This window comes from Triturus cristatus, chromosome 4_1 (genome assembly GCF_964204655.1).
Source record: "Triturus cristatus chromosome 4_1, aTriCri1.1, whole genome shotgun sequence".
NCBI lineage: Eukaryota > Metazoa > Chordata > Amphibia > Caudata > Salamandridae > Triturus > Triturus cristatus.
This window is the reverse complement of record NC_140585.1, coordinates 590,192,617-590,214,357: the sequence shown is the minus strand read 5'-3', so window position 1 is coordinate 590,214,357 and position 21,741 is coordinate 590,192,617. Positions and strand designations below refer to the sequence as shown.

The following is a 21,741-nucleotide window of genomic DNA, read 5'->3' as shown; positions in this document are numbered from 1 at the left end:
GTTTCACTGCGCACGTGCGGGTTCTCGGGTTGGTATTTGGTACACTGTGGTAAGTTTTTGAGACGTGTGACTAGCATCTTCAAAAGAAGGGGTTTCCAGTACCTGCATCTTCACTTTATACGTAATAAAGGGGAAATATCATACATTGCCGCCTTCTTCTGTTCTTCCGCCGCATTAGTCTAGGCTTCGCTTTAGTTGGTAATTCAAACGCCTGCCTCTAATTAAAAGAATAGTATCGGGTACATGCCTAGTTCGCGTTTTTTAGTTTCTAAATCTAGTTTTAGCCTTTCTTCCTCGAACGGAGCTACTCGTTCATTCCGTTCACTGAACACTTCAAGATGGCTGAACACTTTAAGATGGCTGACACTGATACAGGTACTCTGTCATGCAATTGGATTCCGAATTGCGTCACGTTGCTAAGGTGACGGTTGTCAACTGCACCTAGGCAACAGGACGAGTCGGTTAGCCTGCTTGTGGAGAGTAAGCAACACGAAGGGTCCCACGTGTCAAAAACAGCGGTAACACTTAAGCAGGTATAGTAGTTCATACTGTATGCAATGTAAGGAGGGCCCGTAGAGTCCAGTGAGAGGCCTCCCAACCTTTGAGCATGTAGCCCGACACCGTCTTCTAATAGGAATCCGACAATAACCGAGTCTCTGAAACAGTTTCTCTAGAGAGCGCACTGCTCCCCTTCGCCCCCCACGCAGTGCACTGATGATCATTACCCTTTTGCAAAGTAATTTAGCTAACCACACACTGGGCGCAGCCTTAACACGAGCCAAGCCAACAATATATTTGACATGTGAATCGTGCAGCAAACGATGTGTAGAATATTTACTTAATATACTATATTGCATCTCTGCATTGAGTGGCAGTCATTAGAAGTGATACTTTTTAAACATCAATGTTAAGATTATTTCTTCCGCATGTAGTTTGTTTCTCAAGTTGCAGTTAACGTATAAGCAATATACATAAGTAGGGACCAACATGTCCGATTCAGATGGAAGTCAATCTTCAACTACCTTACTCTTAACATTATACATGACAAGAAAAAGTCTACCAGTGAAGACTCAATACATTCTACACTTTGTCATGGGGAGATTACATTAAGTAACACAACACCCCTCTTTCTTTAAATCATTGCGACATAGAATTTAACAAAATAGTATTGATATAGACTAACTTTTGCTAAGGTATTCTTTGGCAAACTATAACTCTAAATATACATTTCTAAGAATAATATAATGCAATGAATAAGCTATTCAAGCAACATAATACTGCAAATATGCAGGCCGTTTGATTTCTCTTCAAGAGCTACTATTACATTGTGGTCCTAAGTTTTTTTTATCTAGACTTCTTTCTAAATTAGGCACACACTCATCCATTCTCATTCACCCCATTACCCAAATGTTGTGTATCTGACCAATTGTAATCTCTCTCTTTAACCTCCTCCAACAGCCTCCTCTTTTTCTCCTTACACCTCACAAATCGACTTATATGCCACACACGACCATCACTCAATCTTGCGGAATTAGTAAATATATTTGCCACCTCCAATGGATCAGAATATTTATTCTCCTTTTTGCAATTTAAATTGTAATTTAACATGCACAGCATCTCCCTTCCTTAACTTTTGCATCACTTCTTTTCTTTATATTCCTTATAACTCTCCTATGTCCTCCAAATGTTCTTTTTCACCACATTCGGTGACCACTGTTGTAATCTAGAATTTACCATCTGACTCTTGATTATCCTTTGTGAAAGGCACCCTCCCCCTCATTACAGTAAAAGAACTATACCCTGTTACTGTAGGGGTAGTACAATATATCCACCCCATTGTGTTTATGCTCACCATCCATTTTTAATTCTTGCACTTAGAAAATTGCAAAGATTCCTTCGCCACTCTGTTGAATCTTTCCACTTCATCATTCCCAATGGGACAGTACATTGAAGTCAGTTTATGTTCCATGCTTCTATGTTTAAGAAAATTCTCTATTTCCACACTCTTAAACTGCACTCCATTGTTTGTGATGATTCATTGGGTAATCCTTCTCTCTGAAAGATTTCATCCAAAAACAATATTACACTTTCATCTTTGGCTGTATTTACAAATTTCACCTCTGGCCATTTTTTAAAATAATTTATTGGTACCAGTATATACCATCCTTCACCATTGTTCTCCCTTATCGGTCCCATAATATCAATCCCTATGGTTTCTGTTATATCCTATACTTCCTAGTCCTGGCTGCTCAGCCTGCATGATTGTGATGTCATAGAATGTTGGGTGTGTGTGCATGCTTTGAATGATCATTTAGATTGAGTGGGGCTGAGCAGCAAGATGCTGCTCCCGGTGGGGCACCCTGTACCATCTTACCTGAACTAATAAATCTACTTAACTACGTCTCTGGCTCCTGGTCTACCTATGATGGCTGCACTTTTCTTCAATTACAAAAATGGTGACGATTGTGAAAAGGACTACACATGAAGAGCCGTGAAATTACACAAGGAACTTGAGAAGATGGCCAGAGTTTGAAAAGAAGCCTGGAAACTAATCCTGTGCAACGCCTTGGATGCCCCACCGGTGTCTTTTACAACAGACAGTCCACAGATGTGTTGGGCGTTGGACATCGTCTAGCTAGAGTGGCTTGAAACCTGCTTGCCTACTGACTGTCTATTTTGAATGTTTTGGTCATTGTGGCTAAAACCTTTCAGCTTTCAGTCAGCTTCAGAACTGGTGTTGATATTTGCAATGTGAAGATAAGCAACCTATGAGTGTTTGACATCGTGTGCCTGATGTCCTGATACTTGTCAGCACTGCTGTTGGTGGACTTTCCCTGAACACGAGCTTCACTAGTCAAAATGCTTTATTGAACGATACTTTCTACCACCTGCTTCCTGTTTTGAGATGCATAATTGGAACAAACGCTATGTTCGGGGGCAAGTATCGGGCCCCAGTGTGCAGTGACCTGTAAAATAAACCTTTCATGTGGAAGAGCGTCTGAGGCCAGTGCGACATTGACAGCCGCCCTTGTTGTAAGGCGTATTCATGTTCAATACACCGTCGAATGTCAGAAACCCTGCTGTTCCTGTATTGCAGTCAAGAGTGTTTTTCATCCTGAAGATGTGCGCTAAGGAGAGGCATATGGGGGAGTTGTGAGACCGTGACTTGTAGCGATCGGGGGTAGGCTTCGAGCCTTGGTGTGACGTGATTGAGCACAGAGCGCTGCCAGGATTCACATCTTGGATGACTTTGTGGAAGAAAAGATCGTTATTTGATGCCGTTTGCTTGGGATGTTGAGCACCATGAAATAAGTTAACATGTAGAAGAAATCGTAACCCAGTTTAAAGGCTGTGATTTCAGTTACACTGCTCTGGCACGATGTGTGGAGTGAAAATTGAGTACAGATCTACACATAGTGTTGTGTTTAAATGACAAGCCACAGGAGGTCTTTTGACTTAGTACTGCCGGCATTGTTTTGCCTATTATTTGTGTGCACTTACAAATGGGGGCTTCTGTGGGCCATTACTGCCTTCTGACAGTTCAACCGTAGTTTTTTTGAATGGGACAGCGCACTATGTTAATGCACGAGGTCTTACCTTGCCTCGAGGATCCCTGTTGCGTTGTTTTCCGATTCTTCCCTCCGGAGTACCTCCAGCGTCATTCGTCTCCTTGTGACGTCCATCTTCTCATGTCAGCATCGTTGTGCAGGGACAGTGAATGCACGTTTGTGCCGTGAGTCACCCGCCTCTGCGCAGGTGACGTGCCGCCATCTTGTGGTTGGCTCAATCCATTTGTTTTCTGTCTACCCTTTGTGATGCTTGCCAACCACGTTGCATTAGTTTCAATGGATTTATTGGCGTGACTTGAGCTTCAACCTGTCTGCGTACAAGTCCTGACACATCGTACTTGCTTCTTCAATGCGCTGTGGATTCATAAATCATCTTTATGTGCATGAGTCGGATGCAGAATCGTACCTTGTTTTGATGAAGCATTACAGCATAGTGGTCAAAGAAAAGCTACTTCTGAAATCGGACAACAATGACTACTTTTGTGTTATTTTAGTTTATTGTTTTTGTAAAACTGTTAAACAAGCAAGAAAATATTTACATGTTTACCTGCACTGTTAACGCTTATTGTACTGTGGTAATGTTATGTTAGAGCCATCAGCCAAATTTAATGTGAATATGCTTATATCTTATTTTGGCAGTGTCCCTCACACGTCAGGGTTGTGATGGGAGTGTTTTTTGCCTCGCACGTCAAGGTTGCGTTGGCAGTGTCCTTCGCACGTCAAGGTTGTGATGGTAATGTCCCTCACACGTCAGGGTTGTGATGGGTGTGTGTTTTGCCTCGCACATCTAGGTTGCGTTGGCAGTGTCCTTCGCACGTCATGGTTGCGTTGGGAATGTCCTTCACACGTCAGGGTTGTGTTGGAAACGTGCTTTGCTTCGCACGTCAAGGTTGCGTTGGCAATATTCCTTGCAGATCAAGGTTGCGTGGGGAATGTCCCTCACACGTCAGGGTTGTGTTGGGAAGGTGTTTTGCCTCGCACGTCAGGGTTGCGTTGGCAGAGTACTCAAGAGTTCATTTTGTAATTGTCGTGTGTATTATTTTTATCTTGTGCCTCGCACGTCAATGTTGCATTGTTTTTTTTTTTTTGTAAATTCTTTTTATTCAACAACTTGCACAGTATGACAACATCTTTACATCATTGCAATATACGAACTGCCTTTGCATATTTCTAACCTTAGCCTTCTGATGTTGCTAGACCGTTACTCCTGTACCTACTGTGTACATCAACGTATTGCAGTCTTTTCATTGCCATCCCTCTACTCCATACCCTCCCTATTCCGCTTCATCACTATCCTCTGAGTCTGTGGAATGTTGCATTGTTAGTGCACTAGCTATTTAAGCTGTAATGTTCGGTGTGCATTACACTTTTGTTCTCCCTTGCACGTCATTTAGTGTGCGTTATTACATCCATGCTGGAACATGTGCAATTGTTTTTTTCTTTTTATGTTCTTTGGCAGAGGGAGATAGGTGTGTTGTGATGTTCTTCTGAGTGTACTGGGTAAGTGTGGTGATCGCATTTTCCCTGCGGTGTTCTTCAGGGTGTACCTGGCAAGTATTGTGATTGCATTTTCCCTGAAACATTTGCAATCTGTTTTGATTGCACCATGCCTGAAGCATGTGCAATTTTTTAAATGTGACCTTACATGTTTCATAGCCATTTTATATGAAGAACACAATTATTTATGCTATATGTTCTTAAGTGAGCATTTATCTCTTATCATTTTATTTGATCTTGATGATCTTAATATCCTAGAATGCTATTTGAATAATATTGTGAACTAAGGATGCATTTACTTATCTAATATGATTTTTGTGATCTAATTGATTTCATTTCCTAGTAATGGAATGTGATATTTTCATTCAATTTGCTTCTTGTTGTTTTAATTGTTTCTAAAGGAAGGAGATATGTTATATCCTATACTTCCTAGTCCTGGCTGCTCAGCGTGCATGAGTGTGATGTCATAGAATGTTGGGTGTGTGTGCATGCTTTGAATGAGTGATCAGTTAGATTGAGTGGGGCTGAGCAGCAAGATGCTGCTCCCGGTGGGGCACCCTGTACCATCTTACCTGAAATAATAAATCTACTTAACTACATCTCTGGCTCCTGGTCTACCTATGATGGCAGCACTTTTCTTCAATTACAAAAGTTTCCCATGTCATCTCAGGACACAGTATTGGACACAGATGTGGTTTTAGTAAAACTTGGGATTTAACTACATCCTACCACGGTTCACACTGTCTAATAACACCTTCCACTTCAATATCTTGACCCCGCCAACAAAAATTCTCTTTGATCTTCTTTTTGCTCATAACGATACCTAAATGTCATTCGTGTCCCAATTTAACAATGGTCTTTCTCAAACCTCTATTATTTATTTATTTTATTTGAAGGTGTTATATAATGCAAACAAGACCCTTGCGGGTATCGGAGCGCTTTACAGGGGTAGCAATAAGAAACAAACGAATACTGAAAGTCAAAATTGAGTCTTTGTATACAAACAGCCGTAGTGGTAATTAGATAAAATGTTCATGTGAATTTCCTTAGGAGTAGAGATTTTACTTCTTTCTTAAAGGAGGTAGAAGAGGGATTCCGTCTGGTTTCAGGGGGCAGTGCGTTCCAAATCCTGTGAGCGATTCCAGAGAAGACACGGTTCTATGACATCTTTTTGGCAAAACGTTGTGGTTTCAGAAGAAGATTGCTGGAACTTCTTGAGGATCTGTTGCCACAAGAGAGCACAAGTTTCTGGGCCAGGTAGCTCGGAGTATTGTGATGTAGGGCATTGCGAGTCATGCAGGTGATTTTTAGTTGAATTCTAGCTTTGAATGGAAGCCAGTTAAGAGCTCCAAGGTTAGGGGTAATTTGACAATTTCTTTTTGAGCACATGATAAGCCTGGCCACTGAGTAGAGTGAGGCTCTTAGAGGGGCCGCTGTCGATCTTGGAAGACCGCAAAGCGTAGCACTCCTACAGTCAAGTTTTGGGATTACTAGAGCTTGAACTGCCAGTTTGAAGTCACTTGCGGGAAGGAAGGGTTTTAATTTTCTCAAGGTGTTCATCTGAATGTTTGCTCCTTTTGTTGCGGCACTGATATGTTTCTGCATGTTTAGATTTCTGTCAAGTGTTAATCCCAGCGATTTTGCTGAATCAATGATATGGGGTTTACAGTTGAGTGCTGTTAGTTGTTGAAGCCATTCTTCAATGATGGATGTTTTGTTGGGTGGAGCAATTAGGAGGAATTCAGTCTTGAGGGTATTTAGTTTCAGGTGGTTTTCCACCAGCCAAATCTGGGTTTTTTGTTGAGTTGAGTTGAGAGATTTTATGTCCTCCAGAGAGGTGATTTGCAAGTAAAAGTTGTGTATCGTCTGCGTACATGTGAAATTGAATGTTTGAGGAGCTGAGAATATCGGTGAGTGCTTCCATGAGTAGGTTGAAAAGTGTAGGTGAGAGGGATGAGCCCTGTGGTACACCTAATGTGACTGGGACGGCCATAGATAAGGATTGATAGACCTTGAATCTTTGGGATCTATTTTGGAAGAAAGAGGTGAACCAATTTAGAACTGATCCTGATGGGCCCATTCTATGTTTCAAAGAAGATTCTCATGTTTGACAGTGTCGAATGCCGAAGATAGATCAAGCGGGATTAGCATAGGTGGTATAAATCCAGATCCTTTACAAATATTGTCATCAATCACAGATAATTCATTGTGTAGCTCCCAGAAACTGTTTAACTCCTACGCCAGAATTGTTTTTCTCTAGCCATCCATCCACAAATGTTCTTAATTTTTTCCATGCTACACTCATTTTTTTCCAATTCTAATTAGGATCTTCTTCCAATGGTAATTTCAATCTATTTAAACAATCTGCCACCTTATTTCTGGCAAGATAAATCAAATTATACCCGTAGTCTAATAATCTTAAGGAAGTTTTTGCAATCTTAGGGGTTGCCTTGAGTAGGCTCTCTGTAGACAATACCTTTAATAGAGGTTTATGGTCACACCTTATCTCTACTTAAAAACACAAAATATCTAAAGTGTTCTAATCCCCACACTACTGCAAGAGTCTTTTTTCTATTACAGAATAACGTTCTTCTGCTGGAGACAATGCCCTGGATGCAAAAGCAAATGGAGAACTCTTCACCTTTTAACATCCCTTTGACTTAACACAGCCCAAAATCCTTTGTTGCTAGTGTCTGTTGTCAATCTACAATCAAGTTTAGGTTCAAAATCAAATAGTTCATTTGCCATGCAAATATTTTTCCTTTATGTTCTAGAAATCAATTCGCAATGCAGCATTCCACACAAATTTACATTCGATTTTCAGGAGTTGGCGTAAGTTGTATGTTTTCTCTGACAAATTCAGGACAAATTTTGCGTAAAACTCCACCAACCCAAAAAATGACCTTATCTCATCTTTATTGCTGGGAGCTGGGGCTTCCCTCACAGCCATCATTAACTCTTTTTTAGGTTTTATTCAATCCGCTGTAATTTCATGTCCAAAGTAATCTAAGGATTGCACCCCAAATTTGCATTTAGAAAATTCAGCTAAGCCACTTTCTCACAATTTCTTCAACACTTCATCCACTTTGATGTCATGTTGTTCTCTACTCTCCAAAAAAGAACACTTGATGGACAGAATGTTTAACAATATCAAACATTCACCCCAGTACAGCGATCTGGGCCTAAATCCATAGCTTTTTTGCTTCCCATGCCATTCCAGTTTAAACCCAGCCATATGCAAATCAGTCTTGACCCTGCTCCCCATGGGAACAGGCCAGCCCAAAACTGCCTAGCCAGGTCCACCGTGGACCGGAAACAAGCTTAGTGGGACTAGTTTCGTGGTTTCACTCCTCCTTTGCTAGGCTAGCTTGACTCCAGTGGCATGGAGAGCATGGGACCCACGTCTAGGGATACCCGTCCCACACGGGGCAACAAATGCAAAAAGAACAATTGATGGACAGAATATTGAACAATGTCAAACATTCACTCCAGTACAGAGATCTGAGCCTACATCCATCATTTTTTTGCTCTCCATGCCATTCCAGTTTAAACTCAGCCATATGCAAATCAGTCTTGACCCTGCTCCCCTTTGGAACAGTCCAGCCCAAACTGCCATGCTAGATCCTCCCTGAGCTGAAACAAGTATCCAGGGACCGGTTTTGGGGTTTCACCCCTCCTCAGCCAGGCTAGTTTGACTCCAGTGGCATGGAGAGCAAGGGACCCACGTCTGGGCATATCCATCCCACTCGGGGTGACAAATGCAAAAAGAACAATTGATGGACAGAGTGTTGAACAATGTAAAACATTCATCCCAGTACAGAGATCTGGTCCTAGGATGCTTGTTTCCGGGCAAGGGAGGACCTGGCTTGGCAGTTTGGGCTAGAATGTTCCCATGAGGAGCAGGGTCAAGACTGATTTGCACATGGCTGGGTCCAAACTGGGTTAGCGTGGTGGGCAAAAAACCAATGGATTAAACCCAGATCTGTTGACTAGGGGGTGAATGTTTGCATTGTTCAGCATTCCATCCATCAACTGTTCTTTTTGCAGTTCTCTACTCTCTCCCAAGACCAGTATGCCATCTTGAAACAATATAGTGCCTGGCATACTAGCAAACAACGTATGCATCTATTTTTGAAAGACTGCCACCGCAGAGGCAAGCCCAAATGGCATGCATGCATATTGATAACATCCCCAAGGTGTAATGAAGGTGGTTACATTTTTGCTATCTTCGTGAAATTTCAAATGGTGGTATGCAGATGATAAGTTTACAGATCTAAACCACTTCTTCCCATTTGTCACTGCCAACATCTCATTAGTTTTAGGTAATGGGAATTTATCTACAACTATATTCCTATTGAGTTCCCTCAAATCTACACATAGTCGAATTTTCCCATTGGCTCATCTGGCAATGACCAATGGTGCAATCCCCTCTAGAGCATCCACTTCCTCAATAATTCCTCCCTTGAGTAAATTATCATGTTTTTTATTTACCTCCTCTCTCAAAAACCAAGGAATATCTCTTGATTTATGTACCTTTGGAATCGTATATTGTATTAAAATGATGTAATGGGAATAACCTTCCATAATACCAATTTTGTTTGAAAATTCCTCTTCAAACAAATTCCTGAATTTCAGACCATGGTGTTCGCTGTTCCCCATGACCAACACTTGTTCAATACTATTTGGGTCCAATATAATGTCCAGTTCTCTTTGATCGATCCAACGTAATATGCCACATCTGCCATCTGCCTGCGCTGCTATCTTCCTTCTTAAGATGAATGTCGAGGCCTACTGAGCTGCATTTCAGTCACAGCTCTGTACAGAATTCATGATAACTCTGGTGAAGTGCCTCTCACCATATTCAAAACTGAGGCTGTTTAAATAATAAAAAACTGCCTTTTCACATTCTGTTAGATATGCAGAATAACATCTTTACTTAGTCTGGGGAAAAGAATTTGTCTCCTACAAGCACATAGTAAAGCAAAGACACTGCGTTCTAGTATGTGTGTCCCCTGGAACTAACAGTGCAGAATTCAGAACAACAATGGCTACCAAAAATAAATGCATGTGTGGTATATTCTTGTGTTGGTGGAAAACATGTTCAAGCCACCATTTAAAAAAAATGCTAAGTTAAAAAGAAAAACGAAAATGGAGATTAATAATAATCCCTGTAACATTTCCTGTTGGTATCTGTTGTAATTTACTTATGGTTGGGTTGTGGAATCTCTGTTGTCTGGGTGATAGAATGAGAATGTTCTGGTGAATGGTGAGATGGGCATTCGGACTCAGAGACGCTGGGAAGAGGAGTTGGTTAATGTTGGTGGTTGCTACAATAAAGCCTACTTCTGAATCTCATACCGGCTCTTAATAGTATCAAAGCTCAGCTTTCTCCTTGTGCGTGCTTTATCTGACCAGCACATGAACCTATACAAGGAAATCAGCCACTCACCCTATAAGTGGTGCTTTTCTGTTTCTTTGTTCATCACCACATGCGGCCCAGTAGAAGAAGGAAGGATCTTGGAGTAAAAAAAACTTGATTCAGCCAGTGCAACTTCAAAATAACCCTGTTATGCAAAGGACAGGTTGTCACTGGAACCAACTATGACCTACGGCACAATTTTTTTTTCCTTTGTTGCAACTAGAGAACGGTACCAGAGCGAAGGTAGCCAAATAGAAGGAATTGCGGGAGAGATGGTTGTGCTTCTGGTTATTTTATTTGTGCACACACCAAAATAAATCAAGGCAAATGTCTATTGGATTCCAGGGCAGGCTTCCTGGTTGGGATGGTCCCGTCTTCTCCAGGGATTCTCCTGGACTTGGGCTTAGGCACGCGGCTGTCCGCTTCCCAGGAGTTGGTTATACCTTCGTAGGTGGGAGGGAACAAAAAAAAAACAACACCTGAATCAGTGGTGAGGAACTGGGTGGGTCCTATATCAAGGGACGAGGAGTGAGGGTATGAGTCACCTCTAACCGGCACCAAGTGAGCCCCGATGTGACCTCCCTCTAAACAACGCCCTTCCCCCTCCTGTTTCCCGTGTACCCCTGGAGTTTCGCCCGTACCTTGGTGAGCCACCCCCCTCCTGGAGGGTGGCTGGGCGAGACGGGATCCCGTTGGCCTCCCGGCTTGACGTCTTCATCCGCGGCAGCGGCTCTCTGCTCGGCGTCTTCCTCTGCAACCGCTCTGCTCGCCCTGTATGATTTTCGATCTCTGCCTCTCACCGTCCACGCCACAAACTCTCCTCCCGCTCCGGGGAATACAGCTTCCGTCCTTCGAGAGAAGTCCGGCCTTCTTGTGTTGGCCGCCTGCTCCCCTGACAGGCCAGTTTCCGACGGCGTCATGGGCCACGCCCCCTGGGATTCCTCTTGAGGGTTTTTCTTAAAGGGCTCCAGGCCATCCTGTACAAAGGACGAGATGACGTTTGCGAGGGGTTGGACGGTGTCAAAGGGCAACAAAGTCCACAGATCGTCATCGGACTCGTGACACATGTCTCCCCCCCCCCCCCCCCTGGAATTCCCTTATCAGGGGAAATAGGAAACCGGGACAGATAGTCCTTGCCCTTACTGTGTAATACCGCGAAGCAGAAAGGTTGCAGGGCCAAAAACCGAAGGACTCTGTCATTGCTCCCTTTATTCCTCTGGAGCCAAGTGAAAGGGGCATGGTCGGTATATAGCAAAAAGGAACGCCCCTCCAAGTAATACCGAAGTTTTTCCACACTCCATTTCAGGGCCAAACATTCCTTCTCTATTGTGGGATAGGTTTTTTCCCTGGGAAAGAGCTTACTGCTAATATACAGTATGGGGCGTTCTAATCCCTCGCTGTCCAGCTGTGCAAGCACGGCACCTATCCCCACCCCTGAACCGTCAGTTTGAAGAATGAATGCTTTCTGGAAGTTTGGAGTGAGGAGTACAGGGGAAGTGGTCAGTGACGTTTTTAGGGCCATAAAGGCCTGGAGTTCCTGTTCAGAGGGGTTTTTGATACGATTAGCCGTAGTGGATTTTTTTAGCAAATCAGTGAGGGGTGCTGCAATTTGGTAAAAATGGGGAATGAACCGTCTATAGTAGCCGACCAAGCCTAAAAATGCCCTCATCTCTTACTTGGTGTTGGGAAAGGGGGCTTCTTGAATGGCCCTTACCTTCTCCGATTGTGGTTCAATCAGCCCTTCCGCCAACAGGTAACCCAGATATTTGACTTTTTGGAAGGCGAATTTTGACTTTTTGGTGTTAATATGAAAGTTGGCTTCCCTCAATTCCGTAAGAATGGCGGAAATGTGCGATTGATGTTCCCCCCCACGTTCTGCTGAAGACAACAATATCGTCCAAATAGGCCGATGAATATCCCAGGTGATTTTTCAGGAGGGTGTCCATGAGCCTTTGAAAGCTAGCCGGGGCACCATGAAGGCCGAGAGGCAATGCTGTGAAGTGAAAGAGCCCATCCGGGTTAGAGAAGGCAGTCTTTTCATGGTCCTCCGGGTAGAGAGGGATTTGCCAATAGCCTTTGGTGAGGTCGATGGTGGATATGTAGCGAGCCTTACCCAGGCGCTCAATCAGCACATCCACCCGGGGAAGGGGATACCCGTCCTGTTTGGAAATGCGGTTCACTGCTCTGAAGTCAATACAGAAGCGGGTGCTTCTGTCTGGCTTCGGGACAAGAACAGTCGGTGAACACCAATTGCTCTTTGAGGGTACCACTACTCCCAAAGCTAACATATCGGCCACTTCTTTTCGTAACACAGCGCGACGTGCTTCGGGGACCCAATAGGGTTTTTGTTTAACCACAACGCCCTCGAGGGTAGGTATCGAATGGGTGGCTAAAGGTGTTTAACCGGGCCGGTTGGAAAAGATATCGGAGAACGAGAGGAGAAGGGCTTGTAACTCTTCTTTTTCTTTTGTACTAAGCTCGGGACCAAAAACGGTATCACTAACTGTAGTTTGTGCCGGGGTGGCGAATGAAATACTGCAGGGTTTCGGGGGAGGCAGACCCAACCATTTCTTAAGTATGTTAATGTGGTACATTTGGGTTTTGTCGGGGGAAAGACGGAGCCCATAGGTAGTCTTCCCGACCTTACTTATAACCTCAAAGGGACCCTGCCACTCTTTTCTTAGTTTATGAGAGGAGGAAGGGAGAAGTATCAATACCCAGTCGCCTGCTCTAAATTCTCTCCACTTTTCGTCCCCTTGTCGTATTGTAGCTTGTGTCGTGTCTGGGCCTTGTCTAGTTGGTCTTGCGCTAAAGTTCTCAATTTGTGAAGCCTTACCTTCCCCTGGTTTGTATAATCTAGTAAGATGTGTGCTTCAGTAACCCCTTGTTCTTCCCATGTCTCTTTTGTAATTTCGAGGAGGGTACGAGGTCGCCTCCCGAACAGGAGTTCAAAAGGGAATACACCCAGGCTAGACTGTACCGTGCTCCGGATGACAAACAGTGCTAACGGAAGAAACTGAGCCCAGTTTCTTCCATCCCCTGACAGGAGTTTCTTTAACGTGAGCTTCAAGTTACCATTGTATCGTTCTACAAGGCCATCCGTTTGAGGGTGGTATATGGATGTTTTTATGTGCGTGATGTCTAGCTGTTTACAGATTTCCTTCATGAGGCGGGATACAAAAGGCGTGCCCTGGTCCGTGAGTATTTTTTTCGAAAACCCCATTCTTGAAAACACCTCGATCAGTTTCTGGGATATGGTTGTGGTAGTGGCTGTATTCAGGGGGAAGGCTTCGGGATAACGAGTGGCATAGTCTACTATCATAAGGACATACTGATGGCCTTCGCTAGATTTAGGAAGGGGTCCTATCAGGTCCATCCCTATACGGTCGACAGGCCGTCCAATAATAGGTAGGGGCTGTAGTGGGACCTTCAGAGGGATGTAGGAGTTTCGTTTCTGGCATATTTCACACTCCTGGCAATACTTTTTGATTTGGAGATATATACCAGGCCAGTAAAAGTTATACAGGATCGACTGATTGTTTTTTTCAGCCCCCACATGACCTGCTAACAAATGAGAGTGGCCAAAGTACAGGGCCTGGTCTCTAAAACTCGTTGGAACTAACAACTGACGTGTAGCCCCCTCTTTAGCGACGCGGTAAAGAAACCCGTGTTGTTCTATAAAGCAGGGATAGGTTTTGTTTTGGGTGTTCTTTGTTTCCTGCGCTCTCTGCCACGCATGTCTATGGGATGCGTCGTTCAGCTGGGCCCCCCTGAAATTTGTATCCATAGCCCAGGGTTCTGAGGTGAGGAGGGCGTTGTGTGAACTTTTTGGGACTATCTCCTTTTTCAGGGCACTGGCAAGGAGGCGGGGAAAACAGGGATTGTCTACCCCTAAGATTAATGGCTCAGGAAGAGCGGGTAGAACCCCTACAGTGATGGTTGTCTGGGTGCCTGCCTTGGTGCGTACTGGCAACTGAGCTACAGGATAGACCCGGATATCCCCATGCACACATCGTATGCCAACATTCCTCCCTGTGATAATCTGTGAACGAGGGACCATATCCCCCCGGGCCACTGAATGCTTACACCCCCCGAATCAAGGAGGGCTTTTATTTCCTGGTTGTTTACAATGAGACTCACATAGTACATATGTCCCATCTCCTGTGCAAACAGAACCGATCTGGGGGCGTAGCTGATGTCTATAGGCTCCTCCTCGGGTTTGTCTCTCTTTTTTATACAGAAGCGAGCTATGTGGCCCCACTCGCCACATTCAAAGCACTGGGGGCTAGATGTGACGGGAGGGTCGGATCTCCCAGGTCTAACCCTTGGGGGCTTTGGGAAGGTTTTGGCGAGTCTTCTCTCCGACTTTGGACCTTTCTGGGGTGTTTTGGGTTCTTTGAAAGTTCCACGACCTTGTGCACGGGTGAATGAAGTGGCCATTTCAACGGCCTGTTCGATAGTCAAGTTTGAATGCTGTCGAAGCCACCTTTGGGTGCCATAAGGAAGGGCTTCCAAATACTGTTCGAGATAGATTTTATTCATCACATTCTCGAGATTGGACTCTTGTGGTTTTAACCTACGATCAGCGGCATTCTTCATTTTGTAAAAGAGCGTTTTAGGAGTGTCACCCGCCGTTCCACGTTCTTGCCTAAACCTAAGGCAGTGAGCTTCGTCATCGACTCCGAGGCGGTCCAGGACGTACTGTTTCACAACTCTATACTCAGCAGTTCCATCCCGATTGATAGTCTGGTATGCCGCCTGAGCCTCTGCTGTGAGCAACGGTGCCAAATAAAAGGGCCATCGAACGGTGGGCCACCCACAGGCCCTGGCAGCCCTTTCAAAATTGAGGAAAATTGCTATAGGGTCCTCCCCAGGCACGTACTTTTGTAGGGGGATAACAGTGCTAGGTGGTGCGGGAGTCCTCCCTTTTCCCAGCCCCAGGAGGAGCTGGTTCTGTTCTTTGGCCAATTTTACCAAGTTGTCTGCTTTTGTCTGTATGGCAGCGGTAAAATCCGCCCTGTCCATCTCGGCCTGACTGGTACCCCGCTCGACGGCCTATTCTAGCTTGGTTTGGCCCTCCTTAAGCTGGTATATTATGTTCTCCATCCTGTAGCGACAGAGGCTATGCCTGCATTCTCCACCACTTTGTCGCAACTAGGGACCGGTACCAGAGCGAAGGTAGCTAAATAGAAGGAATTGCGGGAGAGATGATCGTGCTTCAGGTTATTTTATTTGTGCAAACACCAAATAAATCAAGGCAAAAGTTTATTGGATTCCAGGGCAGGCTTCCTGGTTGGGATGGTCTTGTCTTCACCATGGCTTCTCCTGGACTTGGGCTTAGGCACGCGGCTGTCCGCTTCCCAGGAGTTGGTAATAATGTCGTAGGTGGGAGGGAACAAAAAACAACAACACCGGAATCAGTGGTGAGGAACTGGGTGGTTCCTATATCAAGGGACGAGGAGTGAGGGTATGAGTCACCACTAACTGGCACCAAGTGAGCCCCGATGTGACCTCCCTCTAAACAACGCCCTTCCCCCTCCTGTGTCCCGTGTACCCCTGGAGTTTCGCCCGTACTTGGTGAGCCACTCCCCTCCTGGAGGGTGGCTGGGAGAGACGCAATCCCGTTGGCCTCCCAGCATGACATCTTCGTCCACGGCAGCGGCTCTCTGCTCGGCATCTTCCTCTGCAACCGCTCCCGCTCGCCCTGTACAATCTTCCGTCTCTGCCTTCTTCCACTGTCCACGCCACAAACTCTCTTCCTGCTCCGGGGAATACAGCTTCCGTCCTTCGAGAGAAGTCCTGCCTTCTTGTGTCAGCCGTCTGCTCCCCTGATAGGCCAGTTTCCGATGGCGTCATGGGCCACGCTCCCTGGGATTACTCTTGAGGGCTTATCTTAAAGGGCTCCAGGGGTTGGTTGGTGTCAAAGGGCAACAAAGTCCGCAGTTTGTCATCAGACTCGTTACACCTACATTTTCAAATTGTAACTTTACTGTGTAGTTCATGTGGAAGGAAAAGATGGGTACACTGCATAGCCATAGAGAATAACAGTTTAACCAAAGGGGGCACACAGCATTTATGAGGGTGTTTTGCTTATGAATGAGGAAAAAACAATATTATTTGGTTCTCATTATGAGTTACTTTTCAGAACTAGATGTTGATAAGTGCAAACAGTTTAAATACAATTCTAACAATTTTTTTTTTTACATATCATTATTAGAATTTCGGTTATTGAACATCATACATTGTATTATCGAGTAAAGTATTCGCTGTTGCTGTATCTTTAGGTAGAGTGAGTTGTAACAGCGCATAAATCAACAACCTCGTTTCATACTCTAATTTCCCACACCCACTCTATAGCAATCTATTCCTGGGTTAGGTAGTCACAAATGTGTAAACCTCAAGTTCTTGGTTAAAGAATGTCTGTGGTGTGGGGTATGTAGTGTTCTCAGATCATTCTCTTTATCAAAAGACATTCCCTTTCTACATTCCTTGACTAACAAAAAGGAAAAAACACAACTATAACAGTTGTCTGCTGAGTTCCCTGGGGTCACCGCTCATATTCTTCTCTATTAAGTCACTTTCCACGTATGTCTCTGTATTTATTCCGTGGGAAGAGGAGAGGACGGGTAGCCACGGGGGGGGGAGGAAGGCCCTTAAGGGGACGCAAGCCCAGGCAGGGGCCCACAGATCTGTCTATGCAATCTTTTACCTTCTACTCGTATGTCCTGCTGTACTCTCTCAACCTTATTACCTTGTAGGAGGAGCGAAGGGAGATCTCTCCTCCCCTGTGTTTGCAAGACCCTCTTCATTCTCATCTACATCTTCGGACCCCCTTGATTCCCAGGCCCGCAGTATTTCAGCCCAGGGTTCTGAAAGGTGTTTGCGCCTTTTTGTCCTCCCTGGTTAGTGCCCTTTCCTCTGCTCTAGCCCAAGTTGAGACGTCTGTCTCCCAGACTGACACTCTGGGGCCCTCTGCTGTTCGCCATCTATGCGCTATTTGCCTCTTGGTCAGTATAACGTCAGATCTATGAACCTGTGACCAATTTTCCGGATTTCAGCCTAGGGAAAAGCCCCAGCAGACAGACCTCAGGATTTCACCTCAGCTCTCGCGCCAATACTCCATTGAGGGTCTCAACTACCTTCCACCAGTAACCTTGTATTTCCGGGCAGCTCCACATCATGTGTGTGAAGTTAGCATCTAGTTCCTCGCACCTAGGGCATTTCCTGTCGGCCGTTCCATATATGACATTTAACCTGTACGGTGTGAGGTATGTCATGTGAAGCACGTTAAATTGTATCAATTTAAAGTTGGAATTCTTGGATACTTTCCTGACACTTTCACAAGCTTTTCCCAATCTGCATCAGTCAGAGGTCTACCGATCAATTCCCCCCATTTCTCTTGCAAGTGTGTCAGGGTTGGTTTTGACTTTTCATTATCGCTCTGTACAGCCATTTAACTAGGTGTCTGGCAGTGCCCAACGTCACCATTGCCTGAAGCACTGGGTGTGTATCAGGTTCCCGTGTATCCCTACCCAAGAGCGCTGTCATTGCTCCCCTAACTATATGATAATTTAAGAACTAACTCTCCGTCTTGGTAGCAGTCTTGCACTGCAATCCCCCCAGCCTCCTCCGATTTTTTCAGTTGACTGTGTGTGAGGGGGCTCCTGTCACCCCCTTGAGGGAGGCCTATCAAAGGCAAGTCTGGGGCATATAGAGGGAGTTGCATTCCCCTTTTTGGCATCTATTCCAGCATTTCAAGGCCCTCTCAGGCAACACTTACATGGGTTCCATCTAATGTTTGAGTTGCAACATTTTAGGCAGTAGTGTCTCACGGAGTGGTTTCCCAGGTAGTGCCAGTGTCTCTAGTCCCCACCCTTCCAACCATTGAGCCAGCCATTGAAGTTGCGCTGCCATGTAATACGCTTCAAAGTCTGGTACTCCCAGACCCCCCATAATCAATGGTTGTCGCAACACTACAAGGGACACCCTATGTCTCCCGCCATCCCAGTTCAATTCCTGTAGCTGGGCATCCATTTCTTTGAACCATTTCTTGGGAATCATAACCGGTAGGTTCACAAAGTAATACAGCAATCTAGGAAATATGACCACTTTAGAGAGCGCTATTCTGACCATGACCGAGCTTTAGCGTCCACTAAAAAGCCACACTTGTCCTTAAGGCAGCTTTCTCCAGGTTCCCCACCAGGAGATCTCGCTGATCATGATAAATCTGAATACCTAGGTATTTAAAGGCATATGGCAACCAGGCCAACCCCTCTGGTATTTCCAGTGGCCTAGCCAGTGTGGGTCTGGCTGGGAAAATCTGGGTCTTGCGTTTATTGACACAGAGTCCCGACAGTCTAGAGAACTCCCCCAAGATCTGAGATGCCCTCTGTAACCCCCGCTCTCCATCCCTTATGTATCAATCAATATATTTGGAGAGTGCACTACTCACCCGTGAGGGTCTCAAGGCGCTGAGGGGGGGCAGTGCTGCTACTGCTTGAATAGCCAGGTCTTGGGAAGTTTTATGAAGGTCAACAGGTCTTGGGTCTAGCGCAGGTGGATGGGGAGGGTGTTCCATGCCGTGGCGGCGAGGTGGGAGAATGATTTGCTGCCGGCGGTCGTTCGGTGGATGCGTGGAACGGTGGCGAGGGCAAGGTCAGCGGAGCGAAGCTGGCGGTTCGGGTGTAGAAGGTGAGTCGTTTGTTGAGGTATGCTGGTCCAGCGTTGTGGAGTGCTTTGTGAGCATGGGTGAGGAGCTTGAAGGTGATCCTCTTTGTTGGAAACAGCCCCACTCCCACTCCGCAGGGTGGTGGAGGGCCTTCCCGACACAATGGGGTAGCTTGGCTCGAGTGGTCAGGAAACAGGCGCAGTGCTAAGCATACAATATACCCATACAATAACCATGCGTGCATCCGTTCCAAAAACGACTCTACACCGTAAAAATTATGAAAATATGTTCTCTTTATCTTTCTTCTCTTAGTTGCTGATTGGGAAAATAAATAACAATCACAGTATATACATTTTAAATAGAGCAGGTCAAATAAATATTTGCTGTTTGCTGAAATAAATAGGGGTGATCATAAGTAACAGGGCATAAATACAAGTGCAATATATACAGACAATTAAATACTTTGAGGTAATAAATACTGTACCAATAAATACTGTCCCAATAAATACTGTACACCAACAAGTCCTGTGGACCTATAAATTCAGTGCAGCAATAAATAGATAAGAACTTAATAAATACAGTATCCCCAATAAATAATTAGAAGTATACAGTACACTTTGTGAATCAGATGGCACTTCAATTCTTAAGGGCTGATTTGGCCCAGGCACAGCTTGTAGGGTGTGGAAGGCTTGAGGGGGGCTACTCCCTGGCTGAGGCAAAGGCTGAGGCCTAAACTGAGGTAGATCAAAAGGGGGGAATTCCAATGCCCTGGCTTCCCTTCTCCACACAACCTCTCTAGGTTAGTCCCAGTTCACCCCAGGCACAGTCAGGTGGGTTTCAACACCTCCCTAACCCCTTAGAGTAGTCTCTCAGGTCTCCACAGGGCCTTAGGCGCCCTCTACTCCACTTACTGCCCTTTTTCTGCTGTTCCGACGCCGCTGGAGTCGTGGTGACGCCGTGAGGCGGTTCCGGATCGGTCTCGGCGGCCTCGGCACAATGTCAGTTCTTTGACGACGCCGGTAGGCGGTTCCGGTCCGATGTCGGTGGCCTCGGTTCGAACTCGACCTCCGATTCGACGGCGTCGGGCAGTCTCTTCACGATGTCGACTTCGGGCGGCTCCGGTCCGATGGCGCACTCGGCTCCGATGACGTCGGCCGGCCTGGCCTCGCTGTCGACTTCCGGCGACTCCGGGGTGCGATCCTCACCCCCGACCTCCGGTGCTCCTCCTCACAGGTTCCGGGCGACTCCGGAGTGCGATCCTCACTCCCGACCTCCGGTGCTCCTCTACCTCGGTCTCCGACGACTCCGGAGGGCGGACTTCACCCTTCCGATGACGCCGCTCACTCGACCTCGGTTCACCTCCTTCTCGACCCTTGGTATCCCTCTCGACCTCCGCCGGCGCCCTCTTACGACCTCAGGCGGCTCCGGGTACGACGTCTGCTACCTCAGTCAGCGCCGCTTCTCCACCTCGGGCTCCAGGTCTTCGGCTACTCGACGCCAGGCTCCAGGGAAACCAGTTTCCAGGTCAGGATCTTGCTGCTCTCTTGGTTCTAAGGCCTGTTCCTGCTGTCCAGGTCCTTAGGATGGTTTTCTTCTGTCTTCTTCCCACACAGGGCTATAGGCTGGGATCCATCAGTAGGGACAAGTATCAAGGGTGGGTTTATGGACCCCACTCCAGGCACAAGTTTCCACCCCTGCTGCTTCACTCCTTCCTCCTTCACTGTTGTGCTCCTCTCTCTTCACCAGTCAGGTGCCAACTGCCAGCTCCAACTGCCAACTGCCTCTCTTATCCTCCCAACATTCTAAACGGTTTCCAACTGTCACACAGTTCTGGAATCTCCTGGAAGGTTCTGGAAGGTGCTGGTAGGTTCCAGTGGATGCTGGTGATGTCACAGGTGGCCACCATTTTGTGCTTCAGGCCCTCAGACAGAAGGTTCAGGGGTAGCTAAAATGGCTCCCTGAATCTGTAGCAACACGAAAAAGTCTGGTGGTTCCCAAAAAGGAAAAATTCAAACAGGGTTTGAGGCAAAAGTGGGACAAAATAAATAATGATGAGGAGGGACCACCCAAAGGGCTGACAGGTCTAACACGCGTCCCCCCCAGCTGAAAGTGGGGAGAGCTACCCAACCCCTTGGGAGTTCTCATCACTAAGGCGGAAATACCTTGAGAGACCGTCTGCATTGGCGTGGTCCACTCCAGGCCGATGTTCCACCTGAAAGTCCATCCCCTGTAGGGAAATAGACCACCTCAACAACTTGGGATTCTCCCCCTTCATTTGCATCAGCCAACGAAGGGGTCGGTGGTCGGTCTGAACCAGGAAGTGCGAGCCAAACAGGTATGGCCGCAACTTCTTCAGAGCCCATACCACTGCAAAGGCTTCACGCTCTATTGCACTCCACTTCTGTTCCCTGGGAAGTAGTCTCCTGGATAGGAAGACCACGGGTTGATCCAGACCCTCTTCGTTGAGTTGCGATAACACTGCCCCAATGCCATGTTCTGATGCATCTGTCTGGACAATGAACTCCTTGGAAAAGTCTGGGGCCCTTAAGACCGGGGCCTCGCACATGGCTTTCTTCAATCTCTCAAAG

At 46.0% G+C, this 21,741-nt stretch overlaps 1 protein-coding gene across 1 annotated transcript in view; it reads left to right on the top strand.

The window, feature by feature from the left end:
- The first annotated feature begins 411 nt into the window (after nucleotides 1-411).
- MEIG1 (meiosis/spermiogenesis associated 1) overlaps nucleotides 412-21,741 on the top strand; it is a 203,140-nt gene continuing 181,810 nt past the window's right edge. Inside the window, exon 1 of the mRNA XM_085650588.1 lies at nucleotides 412-533. The gene's annotated coding sequence lies outside the window, so the exon portion shown is untranslated. The remainder of the gene's footprint in view (nucleotides 534-21,741) is intronic.